This window comes from Motacilla alba, chromosome 3, assembly GCF_015832195.1.
Source record: "Motacilla alba alba isolate MOTALB_02 chromosome 3, Motacilla_alba_V1.0_pri, whole genome shotgun sequence".
Taxonomy (NCBI): Eukaryota; Metazoa; Chordata; class Aves; order Passeriformes; family Motacillidae; genus Motacilla; species Motacilla alba.
Window position 1 is genome coordinate 63,199,150 of NC_052018.1, and position 19,774 is coordinate 63,218,923.

The window sequence follows — 19,774 nt, forward strand, 5'->3', positions numbered from 1 at the left end:
TATTTGGCCTCAAAAACTGCCTTCAGAGGGATTTTCATAATCGAAGTCAGCATTGCAGATCTATGTGCCCAGCATTTGTTTTTCTAGAATTTTCATATTTAAGGGAACACAGTGTGAACTCACTGAACTCACAAACACTGAAAGTTTCAAGGGCTGCCCTGATACGAAGCCTGCTGCTCTCTCTTTCAGTTGTTTTCAGTAAGGAGTGAAATCTTGCTGGCTTCTGGATAGGGCTTTTGTGTAAGGAGTTAAAGCAAACACCAGTGTGTTGCCTTTAAACTCCAGTCCTGATCCCAGTGAGTTTGCAGAGGGCTGAGAGGCTTTGAAAAAAAGCAGGTTTTTTTGTCACCTTTGACACGCAAACATCCCGGCAAGTTACCTTGTTGTTTATTTCCACTGTGCAACCCCGAACACGCTGCTTTCAGGGTGCTTACCTTCCATAGCATGACCTTTCTAGCAAATATATCCCTTCAAACTTTGGAATTCAGCGAGGTAGAATTAAAATCATTGACCTTTCATTCTCCTTTCCTCTTAGTCCACCTCCCTCTCATATGCTTTCCCTTTAATAACCAAGAAGCACATCTGCAGTTTTTGCTGTAAACACTGCAAAAAGCATTAAGGTTTTTAAGGTAACCTTGGCAAAATCCAAATTAGAAAATATACTGCAGGGATTCCCATTTAACCTCCAAGTTATTCCACAGCATAGCTGACAGGTTGCATTCTTCAGAACTTTGTATTGTTTGCTTTTTTTCTTTCCCTCTCTCTCTCTGTAAGCAACAGGACAAAGAAAAAAACACACCCCCCCCCCCCCCCCCCAAAAAAAAAAAAAAAGCACAGGAACTTTTTTTTCTTCATTAGCAGCCAGATTCATAAAATACACATGAAGAGCCAGTTCTTCTTCTGGTCACTGAACTAAAAAGAGGCACATTTCTTGCAATATTAGTGTCAAATCAACAACAACAACAACAACAACAAAAAAGCCTGGTTTCTTTTATAAAACGTTGTATAGCTTATTAATCAATGATTCAGATCTTCAGCTTCCTCCCCTCTAGTCAGGGCCACTCAGCCAAGAAACAACCTTCTCTGTTCAAGTCATCAAGACACTGTCATCATTTCCTAACCCTGCTAGTGCCATCACCTTGGATCATGCTGCCGGGAAGAAGGGAGCCAAAATCAGTTTGGGGAGCAGGGCAGGCACAGCAACACAGAGGCAGTCATTCAGGATGGAAGGCATCTGCTCAGGCTCACTGAGAGAGCAAAAGAAAGAGAAAGATGCTGCAAAGGCAAGAGGTGGGGTTCTGTTTTTCTCAGAAACGTGCTGCACTGTAGGGCTGTGCCTTTTATTTTTGGCACAAATTGCTGTAGCAAATTATATAGCTTATCAGATGTGGTTTGTTAGGCTCAGTAAAGAAACCACTGCAAGGACTTGTTTTCCTTGTTGTCTGCACCCGATTATGAGATCGGCACAAATCAGATTCCTGATGTTGCACAGGAGCAAGGTTGAAACTCCATGGGCCTTGTTTTTCCTGTAACCAAATTAAGCGTGATTGGGTTACAAACCAATTCAGCTCAGTTGGGTTGATTCCCTCTCTGACTTCAAACAAAAAGTAGTCTGCCTGTTCACCTCGATGCTCAGGGATTTACTGGTGGATAGGAAGCTACATGCCAATTTCAGTCATTGCACAAGCTCACACAGCTCCTCTTCAAACAGCTGAGAGGGAGTGACGTGCCCTCGCTCCTGAGTTACATTTGGTCACTTAACTGTGAGAGCCCACAGACTGCAGGGTCAAATCCTGCAAGCCCCTGTTTTCTTCTCAAGAGTCCAGACCAGCCCTAAAGGATGTAAACATGAATTAGAGGAGGTACGGAAGGGATTTCAGAGTACATTAATAAGCAGGGTTTATCTGCAACAACTAGGGAACAAATACACATTTTATTCAGTTCTCCAGGCTACTGGAAAAATAACATTAAAGTAAAGGGGTGGGCAGTGAGGTGATGAGCACCACCACTTAAATCCACTAGCATCTAGAGCCACGTGCAGTGCCTGTGTCCCACACCTGTAAGGTACTGTCACCACTGAAACCTGTTTGCCCCCATGCCAGTGGTCCCTAATAAGCAGATCTACTCAGCAGTAAATGGCTGCTGCCAAAGGTAGAAGGGAACAAGAGGGAGAAGACAGGCCAAATAAAAATTCCTCAGCCACTCATCTGTTTTCAGGGGAAGAGAGAAAATATTTCATTTTCTACCTGTAAAGAAAAATGGATTCATGTCACATCCTTCCTTGATTATCCCCAGCATTATGCAACTCAATAGATTTGCTGTCTTGATTAGACAGGCAGAATAGAATTTTAATTGTGAGGCTCTGGAAGGCAAAATGGAGAGATTTGTATGAAAAAAACTGGGAGGCAGCAACATTATTGAAAGGCTGAGCTTTTTATAGTCAGTCTTTCTGCTTCATTCGACCATCTGCCTTTACTTGTGCTCTGCTGCTTGGGGTTGAGAAGTTGCTGGCTTTAAAAATGAGCCGCAAAGTTTAACCAGATAAATAAATGTGTGCAAGATCTCTCCCTACTAGAAGAACAGCCTTCAGCATTCCAGCTACATATGCTGACAAAAAGAATGTTTTAATTTTAGCATTGTTTTTACTGTTTATCAAACAGAAATTATGCATGTAGTTGCTTGCACAAGTCACAGTTAAAAGAAAGTCCCTTTCATAAAGGCCTGAGAAATGCAGACTGAAAAAACTATTTTACTGGGGGGCAAAGAGAGAAATTATTATTTATTTTTTTGGAGGTATGCTTATAGGTGTGTTGGCAGGAAGGGGAGTTGGCTGGCCTAGGCTAGTGTTTGCAGGTCAAGGAAAAGGTAGGAGTGTCTGAGTCAGAAGCCAATGCTAATTTAAGGAATCTGGAGCTTTTTTCATGTCAGAAATCAGAGCTGCCAGGACCAGGTCAAAGCAAATGTGGAGCTTCTGATACCTTAATTCTACATCAGTGCTGAAATGTGCCAGTCATATTTGCTGGCTGGGTAGGTGGGCAGGAAAGCCAGAAATTTCAGTAGACAAAACAGTTTGAGTGGTTTGTGGTAGTCTCCACTACAGGGATTCAACTCATTTTGGGACATCAGTTGTAAACAGTGATTTTTCTGTGGTATGATTTTCTCACTGTCTTTTTAATCATAAAAATGCTGGAGAAAGAATGCATCAGTTCCACAAGTTCATACATGGATTGTCCAGAACTCAAATAAACAAATTCCAGCCCAAATAATCCATACTGATTTCTGTAGGGTACCTGATTTAACTCACTATGAGCAGGTTTTTAACAGTTCAGTGATGTGCTTTCTCTCCATGAAAAAATCTAAAAGCATGTTTGGTTTGTTCCAACAGGAAAAACAATTTCAACTATAAACAGTTTCAATGGGCTGGGAATAGGTTCCCTGCCCAGATCTAAGCTTCTCTATTGGTGAAAAAAATACGAAAATGCCTTGAAATACACTGTTGCTACTAAGCAAGCAGTTTATATTAGTTGAATAATATATGGATTGGAGTGTTTTGTTCTGGCCTATAAAAGGAGCCTAGGGGTTCTAGTGTCCAGTTAGTCTAAACCTCTAAAAACTCTGGAAGTTTAAAGCTTCTGATCTCACAGATTATGCTGGAACTCTCCTAAGACTATTCAACATATGGAGATTTCAGGACTTTCTGCCTTCTCGATGGAAATGTTTTGTGTACAACACCTTGTCACCTCTCTTGGCTGTGGTCCTGGCAGTACAGCTGGCACTGCCTGGCACTCAAGCACTGCCCAGTAACACCCTTGTTTCAGCTACCATTTCACCCCACTGCTGCAGCGACCTCTGGGGAAAGGCTTGCACGGTTTTTGCACAAACTCTGCTTGGTACCATTTCTGCATCTGCACAGGAGATGCAACCTCTAACTGCAATGTCAGCTTTTCTACACCATTTTTCACTTTTGTAGGTTTGCAACTATGCAGACTCTTGTGAGGGGCAAAAAAGTGCACCATCACCTACTGAGCAATATTTTAGGTGGGAACAGGAACTCTTTGGATTTTTTACAGAGGTCAGCTTATCCATCACATTTTATTTACAATGTTTTTCCTTATCTCAAGGAATAAAGTATTCATTCTAGGACTGTGCTCATACTTCACATGGAATTTTCTTTACTGCTAGAAGGAGTCTTGCAGTAAGAAGGGAGAAAGCAAACTTCTAGCAAAAAAAAAGTAAAGAAGTAGCTATAGAAATTAAACTACACTGCCTTTAAACATTTCCAGAACAGTTGTAAATCTTATTTTAAGGCAGGCATAACAGACAATTAGAGACTGAGTCAACGAAATAGATGTATAAGTTGTGGTGCCCTTATACAGCAAAGTACTTAAGTATCTGATTATATTCACTCTGGCCTTTTACCTCCACATTTATTTATGCATTTTGCTAAGCCTGATTCTGAACAAGAAAATCTCATCTGAATTGAAGACACTTTACTGAGAAGATAATATTTCAACTGATTAACCAGAGTTAAGGGCTTCTCCTTCTCAGAGAAATGAAGGACATGCTGATACAACTGAATTCAACAAAAACTGCAAATGCTTGCTGCCATCTCTGGAAAATGGAACCTTTTCCTAGGGATCTCAAATGGAGCTCTCATGCCTGATGTCAGGCACCTGCATATGGAAATGTTGTTGTTGCTGTGTTAAACTCTAATCAGTTGCTATTACTGTAGGGGTTAAGCAATCGAGTTTGGAATTTGAACCTGCACAAACAAAATCCCATGCACAGAGCAATGGGCCATCTACAGCAACAAAGAAAATGTATGGTCCAGCTGTTCCAAGGCTTCTCCTTTCTGTGCCTCACAGAATCACTACTGCTGTGCTTAATGATAATGTAGTTTGATTTATCAAACTACACAGAAATATGTGTTAATTTTAAAATGTATCAACTGTAAAAGAGAGAGAAAAGGAGAAAAAGCATTTCTGCAACCTTCTGTTTGTGGACCTTCGAATTTCTATTCTAAACACGAGTCTAACATCATTGATGGAAATACCAGCTCAGCACTGTTGAACAGCAGTCTGTTTCTTTATATTTATTTTGCCGCCCTCATATTTTCTTCCATTAAAGTTTTGCAATGTACACAAACAAACTGCAATGAGAAAAAAAAAAAAAAAAAGAGACAAAAATGGAACACATAAAAAGGCAGGCAATAGAATGACCTTTGCCACTCCTTTGACAGTATTTTGAACATTTCTCTGCTAGTGGCTAAGATTATTTTTTTTACACTTTCAGGCAACCGTAGATGATAACATGAATAAAATTGTATGGTGTCTCATGAATTTAACTGAAACATTTTAGAGGCAATAATTGCTCTTTCTGGAGTGTACTTTAATTTAGAGATGGAATTCTTCCTGTGATTTATGTAGCAGTATATTTTATACCATGTAAGGTATGCTTTTGAAACTGCCTCCTCACATACACACCTATTTGAAATGTACAACACTCCTTCATTTGCACACTCACACAAACATAAACACACAAATCCATGGGTATAATGCACATAGATAAAATATGTCTACATCCAGATATGAAGGCAGGTATTCATGTTTGGACAAATTCAGAAATTTCCAATTATTCAATCTGTAATTAGATCATATTTTGGTGTAATGTAGAGCCACAATAAATTATAAGCAAAAGATAACAGTCAGTGCTTTCCAGGAGTAGAGGTCAGGGGCAAATTTTGGGTCTTTTTTGGAAGCACGACAAACTTCTGATTGGCAGAAATAACCAGATGCTGATTGCTTTGTAGTTTCTCTTCCTTTCAATACACACCCAAGCAGAAGATACTCTGTGTGTAATGAAATGCTAAGGAGACAGAAACATGGCATCTACTTGTCTTCAAGGTTGTCATCTTCCACAGAGTAGCAGCCCATTGTATTAGTTATAGTACAGGCTGCAACAAACAGATTTATGCAGCTGATGGGCCCATTCTTTCCATCTGCCAAAACACTTTCTCTGCCTGCTACACATGGTGCAGTCAGCACTGTGTGTTTACTGCTGCTCTCCACCAAAGTAACCATGTGAACATGCTAATGCCAGTGACCCAGTCACTGACTCTGCTATGCTTAGTAGCCTGGGGACTAGAAGCCAGGAACTTTATTCCTTTTTTCTTCCACTTTCTGCCTTTCCATTTTTCCTATCCCACAAATTTGACAAAGATTTCACAAATTTTCCCACTCTGCAGCAAAAGGAAACCAGCCTTGTGTCAATTTTTCCACACTCAAGAGAGGCTGGCCCATTGCGCCCTAGCCTTCAGATGGGGCAGTCAGCCAGGACAGAATACTTTGTGTGTCCAAGTCCCTGGATGGCCATTTCCCCAGCTGCTAGATTACAGCCACAAGACTCGAGCCTAAAGGGCACTATTGGTAGTCTCCTGTACTGGAGAACAGCAACACCAGACTCTGATTGTCACTGGAACAGCCTTAGGACCCTAAGGACCTGCATCCTCATAAGCTGGTTGGCCAGAGGGCTGATGATCTAGCTTGAAACCTTTCCTCCACTGCAAAGGTATTTAATTAGTAACAAGAGGTGGAGTATTTGGAACGGAGGGGCAGAAGACAAAGAGCAGCAGAGTAGCCCAGTGCTTCAGACACACTCCTTCCTTCATTTTCAGGAAGGCAGAGAAGTAAACTCATGTCTGCTGTCTAAGTGATATGGAGACAGTTTTCTTTAACCTAAGAACCAATTCAGTTAGCCTTTTTCACACTCACTATTCTTCAAAAAATATTCCCATTTAAGTTGGGTACCTGTAGAAGAAGTAACTGTTTAGCATGAGAATGATGGGCCAAGGCCCCCTACAACCTAGGCATAAAGGACTGGGGCTTTTTCATTTCTTTTTTCTCCTCCGTGTGTCCTTCTGTGAGTCCCTCCCTGGAAATGGAAATGGTGTATTGTAATGCAGATTTCCTGCAGAATCTCACAGATCACTCTCTGCAGGGATTTCACTCTTCAGCTGAAATACTTTTCAGCCATGGTATTGTTCATTTATTCAACAGCTTTATTTTTAAACATGGAATACTATAATTGTGGATTACTAATTCCTTTTAAAAGCATTATAGTGTTTATTTTTTGATTGAGGCTTAAGGGCTCAAGATCATTTAGCTGAGTTTTGTTGGTGTCTTTTTTATTCCATTATTTATGAATTTAAAATACACTATGAAAGGATTAAAAGTAAAGTAAAAGACCTCAAAACTCCGCAAGTCTTGTTTTCCTTACTTCAATCCCAGCACTCAGTCTGTTTTCTCTTTCATGCTTTCTGCAGAGAACCATTTTCTTTAATGTAATCACTGGGTGATTGACTCTTGCCTCTGTTTTCGCTTTGCTCCTATTTTTGGAGGTCACAGAAACAGCAAAGGTTTCATTTAACTTCTTGGTAGAGACCACACTTCAGCCTCAAAGCACTCAAGAGCCCAGAGTAAGGCAGAGAAACACCATCCACCTCAGCCCAGAGTCGAGGTGTAAGACTACAACAGGGAAGTGGGAAAACCCTTGGTCCTGCCCTGGATTCACCCCTGGGAGCAGCTCTGGTCTGTGGCCTAGTGCTGAGGTGACCAGCAGATGGGTCCTCTTCAGCAGTGCAGTGGCATCTCCCTTACTATGGCTTCAAAAAGTCAGACAAGTCAAAAGGAGCGACACAATGTTGAAGAAGTCTCTCTCTGCCCAGCAGGTAAAGGGAAGATCTCTGCCCTAACACCACTGGTGCAGCTGGTACAGAGGAAGGATTTTCTGGGCAGACATCTAAGCTATTGTTGTGCAGCTGCTTCAGAGAGATTAATCCAGTTTTTGTGGAGAAAGGGGAAGACTGACCCACAGAAAACAAGATCCCTGTGGAGGAAGGAGGGGGGAAGGGTGGTATTCACTAGCTTCCCCCGCCGCTGCAAACAAACTCTTGGTCTGAGCCTACTCATCATCTCACAGAATCATAGAAGTGTTAGGGTTGGAAGTGACCTCTGGAGATCATCTCCCATGCATGCTGTATGCCTTACACATCAGCAGTGGGAGAATACATTTGTCCTGGGCCTGTTCTTACTGTGGAAATCCATGGTAGAGCCTGGAGAAATCAGTGTTGTCTTCATCATTCAAGCTTGCTAGCAGTACCAGACAGGGTGGCTCAGGGGATCTAAAGAAAATAAGCCCTGAACTACACTGTTTGGGGATCAGGTATTAATTGTTTTTTCAAAAAGAAGCAGGAAGGTTTGTCCTTGCAATGATGACTACAGCATACAAAATTTGCAGTCTGGCTCGTGGAAAAATCCTGAAGCATTAAACTCATGTTCAAAAAGTTGTTCGCACCTGACTGTGCAGAGCAAAGTTTGAGATCTGTAGATATTAATGGGTCTCAAACATGCTTAACTAGGGAAGACTTCATCCCACTGAAAGCAAGGCATGGGATTAGGAGTTTTGTTGAATCTGAGCCTCCAAAAACCAGAGTTGTATTATTGGTCTGAAAGTAATGACCACAGGTATGTTTTTATATCTCCAAAGTAAAAAATATCCCTAATTGAAAAGGACTGTTTAGACTTTACAGAAATATTTGCTATGGGGTAACAACAGTTATCTCTATACACTGATCCCTGCCTTAATTTATCTAAAAAAATACACTGAGCTCTGCCTTAAATGTGCATGGGCAGTTTCCACTGATGCATGTAAACATAAATTATTTAATAAAGAATAATTGATTTAGAATTGTAAAAAATCAGCAGCCTTGCAGAGAAAAGGGACAGCAGTAGACAGATACATTGTAAGTACTAATGACTCTGCCTTATGAGAATAGCTTTACCCCGTGTATAATGTATGAGTGGTAAAATAGGTCAAACCCTGGAAGCATCCACATCTTTGAAATCTCTATGAATACAATGGTTTTACTGCATCAACAATTGCATAAGAGCTCCAAAGCAAAGGCGCATGTGGAATGCAAAACATAATGAAAATCCTTGCTCTTGTGTTGCAGATTAGAGAGCTACTACAGATTTTGGACCCTTTCCCAATTTTAATACAGTTACCTTCCTGTGGCCAGTGCTTCTACGTTTTCATTTTTGTGTGTGACAGGAATTTGCTCCTTTGTTCTTTTTGTACAGTTCATAAGATTTCAACTGTTTGTGGTACACAACATTTGGCATATTAGCAATGGTAGTCATTTTTATTCAAAGAAAAGTTTGGCCATCCCGTTTGTATTCTGCTAGAGCTTGCAGGGACGGGGGGAGGGCTTCATCCCATGACATCCCATCCCCCACAAACAGAGGAAGCGAGTTCACTGCCTACCTACCACTGCAGCTAAAGTTATGTCAGTGCCAGGTAATGAAAAGGCTTTGTTACTTAACAGGCAAATAATAGAGAGCCTTTGTGCAGGGATAATTACAGTGGTTTGGATATTCCTGGATTAACTCTTGGGATGAACGTTCATCTCAGTAAATCACTAATAAATACACAATAGCACCATGTCTCTCTCTATTTTATACTCTAGTCATTTTGGTCATGCTACTCCAGGTTTATCTGGGGCTGATAATGAAGTATGGGCTTCGATGCCCTTTGCCCATCCTTGCTCTGTGACTGTAACATAACAATCGGATCTTCCTGGATTTCACCTTCATCAATCTGTCTTCTGATAAAGCAGCAACAAGGTTGCATAGCTTGCTGGCTGCTGGGAAGAGTAACTGGCAAATATTTGCAGAGCATTTCAAAGAAGCAGGGCCTGATTCATTGCAGCGTTACTTCAGTTTTGACATCAGTATTAACCATTAAAATTCATGTCACTATCAACTGACTAAAAAAACAGCTGCTGAGAAGCAAGCCCATAAGGAACCATGTGCAATTTCTGCTCTCCTTGCACTATTTTTTAGCTGCTTTTTTTTGCTGAGTTACCATTTCTTTGAGCCAGTTCACCCTACAAGTCTATGTGGGGTTTCTGAGAACAAGGGAAAGGATGCAGGACATTGATGGGTACTAGAGATGCCTGGACAGAGGAGCAGGAATCACCTTTGCCTGAGCCTCTTGCTAGTGTGAAAACACTCCAGGTCAAAGACTGGCTTCAAGAGAAAGATGAAAATACTTGAAATTATATAAGGAGCCTAAGGAGCCCTAAATGCTGATCACAAAGATGTGTTGCATGTCATGCCTTCCTAATTTATGTTTGTGGAAATCAACAGAAGCCCAACACTTGACTGTACAGGCAGCTCCTTATTTCACAGGTTGACCCATAGATACAGGCAGTGACATTTTGCCCAGTACTGTTGCCCTGGACTTGAGGTCTGACTGAAGAGTTCTTGAGGAAAATTAGGAGGCACAAGGTCCAACTATTTCTCTTATATTTACAAACAGTATTATTTAAAGTAAACTAGGCTACCTGACAGCCATTTTGAGTCAGAGGGCTACAAAACAGCCCTCTTTGAAGGAAGAGTAAGACACAAAAGTTTATAGAGGGAAAAGAAAAAGTGGGCAAGTACTGCTATTATTATGGAATAAGAGCGCTGCAAAATTGCAGTGAAAATTGGAAATCCATAATTTTATTGCCAAACCTGGTTTTGCCTACAATAATAGTCATGAACAGTGGAGATGGAAAAAAATACCCATTCGGTCATTTCTCCTGTCTTCTTGTTAATTAAGAGTGTCTCCTTGCAAGGATTTTGACTGTTTTGTTCATTTTAAAAATAACTAAAGCAACGAGGGTTCAACTCATTCCCTTGGGAGACCATTCAGCAGACTAACAGACCTCACTGCTATGAAATTTTTCCTCATTATCAGCATGGATCTTTCTTTGTTCACTTTCATCCCCTTATTTCTAGTTATACTTGGTTGGACTATTTCTGTATTACATCAAATTCCATCATTTCTTTTCACATACATATTTCTTTCCCAAGGCAGATACTGGGCTAAATTTGAGCTCTAGTGAAGAAACTGGATGTAAACTCAGAGTAGCAATTGGCTATAATAGGTCCTATTTTTACTACATATTGAGCACACAAAGAGAATTGCCTTTAAATTCTGAATGGGAAATCTGAAAATCAATTTTTTTTCTTCAGGGAATCATTTTTTTTCCCCCCAAGTATATGGCTGCCTGCTTCTCAAATCCACTTAAGCACTTAAAAAGCAGCTTACAGACACCAGATTCTTCCCCTCCAAGAAAACTGAACTGACATGCTGGAGCTGCAAATCACATAGTAGTTCACATTTAAAGGGAAGGAATGTCTTTTATTTACTACAGGACCAATACCAGGCATATCTTTGCTCAAATAGTTAGCTAAAGGTGAATGTGTTCTCTGCAAAAGGTCACAACAGGATATGTACCACTTAACTCTCAATTATGCTCTATTTATACCTCCCTCTGAAATTTTCCCTAATTGGGAGATTCAGGGAATTTTTCTCCATTTAGATAGATTTTGGATATTTCATTGTCTCTGGGAGAAGGCATTTGTAGAAGAGTCAATTAAATATTATTGATGATGATGTGAAGTAGACAGTGTAGCAAGAGAAAACTGTGTAGAGCAAGAGAAAACTGTGTAGGCACTTAAATAATATTAACTAATTATATGCATGTTGCCCCTCTTTATTTTCACCCATTTTCACCATTCTAACACCTTTAACATTCAGTCACCTGTAAAGAAAATTAAAGCTTGATTGAAAATTGTTTTTCTTTTACCTCAGGAAACAGTGAGGAGAATACATGAATAAAAATACAAGTTTTCAAACCAGTGTTAAGCAGGAAGAATGTGCTAACAGACTGCCAGCAAACAAATGAATAAACACATTTAAGAAGCTTAATATTAACTTTAAATTGAGCTAATGAAATTATAAGATGTTTCCTGCCGTTTCTCTGAGAGATTTATCCTTTTCTTTGAAACACATTCTCCATAAAAGGATATCAGTCTCACTGTGACACCGTCTTTCAAGCTGACAACTACTCTCAAGAGGGGAAAATAAAAAATAGGACAAAATATTCATGCCTGTAGCCAGACTCCTAAGACCAGGTATCCATAGTTTGGGTAGGAAGGAACCTTAAGGACCATCTAATTCCAACTCCCTGCCATGGACATGGACACCTTCCACCAGATCAGGCTGTTCACAGCCCCATCCAGCCTGGCCTTGAGCACTTGCAGGGATGGGGCATCCACAGCTTCTCTGGGCAACTTGTGCCAGTGCCTCACTACACTCTAAGTGAAGAATTTCTTTTTAACATCTAATCTAAATTTCTTCTCTTTTAGTTGAAAACTGTTCCCCTTGTCCTATCATTATCTGCCTGTGTAAAAAGTCATTCTCTATGTTACAAGCCTCCTTTAAGTACTGGAAGGCTGCAGTGAGGTCTCCCCGGAGAGTTCTGCAATGCTTCTGGTTAGTAAGTCATTGTTTTTTTCTGTGTTGCTAACTTTTGGTGGGGGATAACTGTCAAAATACATTTCTAGATCCTGGCTTTCTGTTTCTGGCCAACTCCTCCCTTCTTTCATGTTTTGCAGTTCATATAAAATGAAACCCTGATGATTTGTAAACTACAAGTCCTTGTGGAAATAAGGACTGTCCCTTGTTCTTGTGAAAATAAATTCATTCTGCTCAGCTTTCCCTACATTATACACATTCTGAGATGACAGATTACTGCACTGTGAAGCCTCTGGGTCTAGTCAGCTGCATGGCAGTGAAAAGAGTGTGTGGATTACAGGTGGTAAAAAATCAAAGTGACAATAAAGAAATGGTTAAAACTACATTAAAGCACATGTGTGTATATCAAGAGAGAAAAAGCTCAATGCATTCTGGAGAATGATACAGTGCACCTGTGAATTTCCTAGGCTTGCTGTGTACATGGCAGACCCTTGAAATTAGCTGGTGTGAAAAATGTTCTTGTGGTTTCATTTCCTCTGCAGGGTTTTGGGTCAGGGTTTTGTCTTGTGGTTTTGCCTTTTGAGGGTGTTTGTTGTTTTTTTCCCTCTTTAAGCAATGAAAAATGCAAGGGAAAGAAATTTACCAGTTCCAGCCCTCAAAGAGCATACACATACACATTCACATACACATTCTCACCCTGTGTTTGTCACCATTTCCTAGCTCTGTCTATTGCTGCACAAATCAATCTGCTTTATCATGCTCTCCTGAGAGCATGGTGCACAGCCTGGAATATGTTTTAGAATATGTTTAAGTATTATATACACATTCATGTTTTGTCAGTTTATTTTTAAAAAAGCAAGTTCAGGGAATTGATAGTGGTAAAATTTATAGTAGTCTTTAGATCTCCTAGATCCACCTTCTACAGTTCTGGGCTACAGAGAAGGAAAGCTCTGTCACTCATTAACTTAGTGCTTGATGTCCTAAATGACAATAGGAGGCAGAAGTGCCTGCAAGGGTTGCTCTCAATGTAAAGCATTCCATTCCTCAAGGACCAAATGATGTGCAGCACTTTTTCCAGACAGGAGACTCAGGGAAAAAAAAAAAAAAAAGAGCCCAGATGCTGCAGCTCAGACTGTGATGAAGTTTTACCTTTCTCCTTCTCTTGTGTGACTGAGAGTAGGGAGCTTTAGAGGCATGTTTTCCCTGCTATTTGGATGTCCTCAGTATTCCTTTGGACCTTTTAGGAATCCTTACATCAAAAGATGTGTAGTGGTTGAGACTGATGACACTGGAAAATGTGGGAGGGCTCCCTGGGACCTTGATTATCTCCAGCCTGCAGCGCAGAAAACTTAGGTGACTTCCTAGATCTCAGGGAGATTACTTTGAAACTGCATGAAACAAATCATTCCACAAAATAATTTTCACAGTCAAAAGTTGGTGATATTAGTCCATAAATCAAACTTACATTGCATTCAATCCGTCCACTGCACTTTTCTCCTTGAAGACACGTAAGCAAACCCAGGTTTCCTTACTGCAAACAGCAAATACCAGCCATTGACTTCTAAATTAATTTGAGATGTCTGTTTGGTTGCAGTCGTACGAAGGGATGAAAGTGAAGTTGTTGTGATCATCAGATCCTTCGATTCTGAAAGTACAGTCAAGTCAAATATTTAGATTTGCTTCTGGTAAGCACTAATGTTTTCGAGAAGTCCCACAGATAAGCTTGGCAGTCTTCCTTTCACTCCAGAAAGGATTTTGTGTCATCAGTTACACCCTAAAATACAGAGGCTCATAGGAGCAATGCAAACTGACCTTTGCAATAATGTTGCTGATGTAAGGCAGCAGTATATATAGATTTATACAATGTCTTGACCAAATCTATACAGTACAACTATAGTGTCAGCTTTTCAACTGTAGATTAAAACAGTAATAACAAAAATAATTAAGTTCATGAAATACTACTTTATGTTCTTAGCAAGATTTTAACAAAATCTGGGGAAATACCAAAGAGAACATTTTTTTTAGCTTTGGACAAAGTAGCAGGTTAGGTGGCTTGAATTCACTATAAGAAAGTCTTGTCTCCCTAATTCTCTAACCAGGCCTTCCTCCCAGCATCACTCACTGTAGGGCAGCTCCAGCAAAAGTACCTGTAGTTCCCAGTGCAAACTAGTAGAGACAAGTTCACAGCAGGTTCCTGGACACTGTTTTGTCTAAAGCTACTCAGCCATTCCATGCAGCAAAGCAGCTACTGTCTTAGAACTCCTGCTTTTGCTGTGACCAGAGGGGCTGCATTGCTTTTAGCAGTGGGGAGGGATAGGGACAATTTGTAGGAAAAAAGTAAAAAAAGAAAAAAATATAAAAACCTTTATGAAGGCAAGGGCATGGAAGTGACAGTTCAAACTAAGCAGCTCCAAAGTGCTAGTACTAATTTCAGAATCCTCTAAAAGTGTGAATAAAAGCATGAATTCAAATTAATCAATTGTCTTTTAAAGTCGCTGAGGTAGCACTCTGACTATTACCTGTGCTTTTAGAGTGCATCTCAAATGTGTCATTCAGGCTTCTGAAGACAAGAAAGATACGAATGAATCACCTTGTTACAAATTAATCAACCTGGGATTAGAGCTAAAAATTTCAAAAGCACCTTAAAATGACTTAGAAATCTAATTCCCATTTTCAGAATTGACTTAGGCAGTTACATCCTGACTCTAGTCAAAAGTCAATGGGATGATAACTCCTAAATCACTCTAATACATCCAGAAATGTTACTCACTTCTCTATGTAACACAACACCAGGCACCTCCACAGTCCCGTTTGCCCTTCAGTGGGCATCCGAGGCTTCTGCTTTTTCATCCCTGATTTCAGTCCACATTTACCATATGTTGTGCCTTCATTTTCATTAAACATTTTGAAAGATGGAGGTTTCAAACAGTGAGCTACTCATTCATTCATCTTTCCACACAGAAACCTAGCATAAGTAAAACTCCAATTTCAGACATTATTTTTAACTAATGGGGAAGCAATATTTTTTCCTGACATTGGCAGCAAAAATCCATCCACCCATTTGTATGTTTTACAAGATGATACAGCACGTCCTACTGCCACATCTTAGACTAATCATGTATTTTGGTCTTCTTCCAGTTACACGCCTTTTTCATAAGTTCATGGGCAATCATAGGATGCACAAAGTTTCATTTGACTCCTAAGGAAATAAAGCAATTGTTGAACTATCTGGATGGTACTGCTCTTTCATTGACAGATTATGGTAAAGTCCCTTTTTATCCTTGGGGCATTGGAAATATCTTTTTATTTCTCCATCTCTGTCCCCTTCTACCCCTGTGTGTGTCTTGTCCATTGTATCTGCAACATTATGGTGGGAGCACTTCTATCACTAATGTTTGATTCCACTATGGCACAAGCTGTAAAAAATAAATGAAGGAATGCACATGTCTAGATTACACCTATTCAGAGGCGTATACAAACATAATACCTTGCTCTCTGGCACCAAAAAGATGAACTTGCCAGGGCTAGTGAATGACCAGTTAGAAAAAAGAATTAAGATAAGGCAGAGAGGCAGTGAACAAAAGCAAAAATCACATTCAGATCTGAAGGAAAATTGTATTCACAGTAAGTCAGCAGTCACCCTGGCTTTCAGCTCTTTTTATGATTTCTCTTCCCTGCCCCCACTCACCTCCCGCTTTTTTCATTGCTTAATTTTTACTTATTTTGCCCAAGACTCTGTATTTTTCACTTTTTTGTCATCTTCCCTAGACAAAAGCACAGGACTTAGGGAAAAGGATCAGGGAAAGGGAAATTCCTATCCTGACATTTATTTCTTCAGTGACCTTGACAAAGTCACCTAATTTATTGTTTCCCTTACTGTAACAAAATGGACAGGAATGAAAACGAAGTCTTTTTCTGACTGTCACAACTGCTTTGTGATCCAACCCTGCGTCTGAGCCTGCTCTGAAACCCGAGAGTAAGTTAGCACAGGCTGGAGCTGTAATTGTTATCAGTGCTGCCTCGCCTCTCCCCTAGACACACTTTCTATGGTGGTCAATACCTGTACCGCAGCCGGTCATGGTGGGAGAATAGCAATCACCAGAATAAATGCTGTGCCCTTTCTCCCAAGCCTGTTGCATCTCAATAAACTTCGCAGTGTCTCCAGCAAAGGGGGAATTCAAAAGGGTGGTCCCAAATCAGGACTCTGAAGGGCTTTGCATTCAGAATAAGACACTGTGGGAGTATCATGATGACAGCTGCACTTACATCACTGAAAATAATTATTCTGATCCATGAACACAAGCTAAGCCGTAAGAATGGTCTTGTAAGCAAGGTCTGTTTTAATAGAAACATAAGTATTATGCATTACAGTCTATTATAAATTGGTTGTAATTTTCTCTTGACACTCTGTGAATTAAACTAGTTAGGATACAAAAAAAAAACAACAAATGCCACAAAGCAGAAAGCAAGCTCAGTGTCTGAAGGTTAATGATTGCTCATGAAAGCTACAGAAATAAATTATCTGCCTAGGGACACTGTCACATGATCGGCACAAAAGCTGCAACAGCCGAAAATGTTTATGTAGAGAAAAAAACACTGTCAGCATCACAGCGCCCTTCCCCCACCGCCAGAGCGGAGTCCCGAGCCAAACAGCTGCTCCTGACTGCTTACATTAAACTAATTTGTGCTGCAACATTGCAGCTGCTTAATTTTTAGACTGAACTTTATCACCAAGAAGTGTTACAATAACAAGTGATCCAGCCCTATCTCTCAAGAAACAGCGAGTTCCTCAACAACAAAGGCAGCTTAAGGTGCCGAAATTCAAGAAAGTAAGAAGACAATGACCAAAACAGTATTTTCAATCTTAATTACCTACTCTTGCTTTTACTAGGAGAGTGCTTAAAAATGGGTTTACTTCTAAATGAATCGGGGGAGGCAGACTGGGGGAGTCAGACTATGTCCCTAAGCAGACAGGAGTTGTCCCATCCCCACATCGGGGAACCAGTGACCGAGAACCATAGCACAGGCTTATGGAGCACCAAGGTGGAAGCAAGGTGAGGTGCCGGGGCTTCAGAGAATCACCCACCCTTGCCAGCCGGCCTTCCCTGCACCTGGTGTTGTGAGATTGCACTGCAGAGCCCCATCATTTGCACCCCCTTCCCTGCAGCCTTGTCTCTTCTCTCCCCCACGTTCCCACTGCTTTAGGGTTTGGTGTCCTGTAGCACTTCTTGCCCATCTTTTCGGCCACAGATTCACGGATGTCTCCTTAAAACATTTATGGCAAAAAGAAGAAGTCAGAAAAAAAAGGGAAGGGGGGAAACCCTGGCTCATTCATATCCCAGCAGCTTGAAAGCCCTGACCTCCCCCTCACCCCTCCCGCTGCCTCCCCCCCACCCCAATCCGAAAAAATGCGTCCTAAGGCACTGGCACCGGGGGAAGTGTTTACAGAGAGTGGTGCGCCTTGGGTAACGCAAGTGCTGCTCTTACAAAATGTCACATGCTGTTCCTCCCCTTTTCCTCTGAATTATTTTCCTCTGTTAACATGCAGGGCTTCGTCTTTTGCTGAAACAGACACTGACCTGAACTGGTGGTGATTCCTGCCAAATATGCAGGCACTGTTTTGCTACATTTTGGAATTCGGCGAAGTCCATGTGTCAGGCATTTGCTTGCCTCAGGAAACGCCAGTGCTCAGACCAAAGGCCTCCCCGCCCCCTCCCACCCCCAGTGCTTGGAATGCACAGAAACTTTTCAGTTTTTAATTAGTTTTAATATGATTAATGTTTTTAGCTGCATATCTTGTTACATCCGGTATGCTTGTCAAAAAGAAAAAAAAAAAAGAAAAAAAAAGGAAAAGGACTATTTAAATGTACTGGTCTTAGTTATTAAGAAAACAAATAGAGATGTGGAGAAGAAAACCCACAACCCACCAAGAGAGCAATTATACAGTTAAACAAAAAGCTGTAGCTGCTTGCAGTGGTAAGCGGGTTGCAGATAGACTGTTGTCTGCCCGTGTGCCTCTCTGTGCCTGGGGAGGAACAGAGGCACAGGGAATTGTTAATGTGAAAAAAGGGGTGCCCCAACACTACACCCCACCTTTCCCAGCCTTCCAAACACGAGCTAGAAGGAGGAGATGCTAAATGAAATTATGGCTGCTTTCTGTTCAATTTAAAAACATAAAATAAATGCAGAATCCCTTGGGGGGAAGGGGTAGGGGTCTTTGGTTTTTATCAAAATAACATTAGTCAGACTTTTACCCAACAGCAGGAGCTGATGGTATTTGGAGCCCATCTTATTGCACCCCCAAATATTTAAGAATGGGGGTGACTGGATAATCAGGCCCCAGGGGCTTCTGACTGCTATTCATGGAGCAAAGCTGCAAATGGAAAAAACATTTTAAGAAGAAAAAATTGGGGTAAAAGAAAGAAAAGCAAAGTCCCTTGCACCCTTACCAGATCTTCCTCTCAAGTTTGGCCTTTAAACCTTTAAAACTTTATGGATGTCTTAAAAGAACACCTCTGAAAGGAAAAACCCAGCTACAAAACTGGAACTCATCTGTATAACACAGAAGAGCCGTGTGAGGGAATAACTGCAACTGAGGTAAAGAAAAAAGAAAGAAAGACAGTTAAGGAGTGTTTGGATCAGGAGTTTTAGGGAAAACAGGGGAATTGGAAAAGGAGGCTACCTCAGGTCCAGAGGATCTATGGCAGAATACAGAAGTATGAGAACACAAAAGGAGGAATCAGAAGGAAACAGCAGCACACTGAGAGGAATATAGGTAGAGATTTACTTATCAAATAGTACTCTCTTAGGTGAAGGAGCTTAAATATGCAGTGGGACTAAAAGCAAATATGGGGACTCAAGGATAGGTTGCAAAAATAAATTAAATTTTCTCTCTCTGAAATTTCAGTCAAGAATATCTCTGCAGGTGACAAAAACAAAAAAAAAAAAAAAAGGAACAAAACAAAACAAAAGCCCCAAACAAACAAAAAACCCCAGAATATGAATATGTTAAATGGTCCCATTTTTAAAGCCAGCAGGGTGGGGAAAGGTATTACCCCAGGCAAAGGTGAGAGGTTCACCTTCTCCAGCCAGGTGGGCCCAGGGGGTAAACTGCACTCTTTTGCTCACATTTGTGCCAGTGCCTCAGCCAGTGCAGTATTCCAGTGAAAATGCTGGTGTACCCCTGCCACCCTAATTCTCTCAGAATACCTAAAAATATTCCCAGCCAAATCCAGGTGAAACTATGTATGTGTCTACAAAAAGATTTGGTTTCACTGAATCAATATTTTCCAAATATTCTTCAGTAAAATCCCAGTCCAGCACAATATTCATGAGAACAATGAATACTCAGCCAGCTCTACGCAGCCTGTGCACACATCCACATTTCTGTGATTCACTTATGATTATC

The 19,774-nt window shown here is 40.8% G+C and overlaps 1 long non-coding RNA gene across 2 annotated transcripts in view; it reads right to left on the reverse strand.

Moving 5' to 3' along the window:
- The window catches only part of LOC119699707, a 41,036-nt gene extending 22,979 nt beyond the window's left edge, over window positions 1-18,057 (reverse strand). Inside the window, exons 1-3 of one of the 2 annotated variants that reach the window (XR_005256506.1) lie at window positions 17,946-18,039; window positions 17,453-17,631; window positions 13,832-14,011 (exon numbers count right to left, since the gene is read on the reverse strand). This is a non-coding gene — a long non-coding RNA (uncharacterized LOC119699707). Of the gene's footprint in view, window positions 1-13,831; window positions 14,012-17,452; window positions 17,632-17,945 lie in introns of both variants that reach the window. The other variant, XR_005256505.1, reaches the window with a different exon arrangement.
- Between the last annotated feature and the right edge of the window lie 1,717 nt (window positions 18,058-19,774).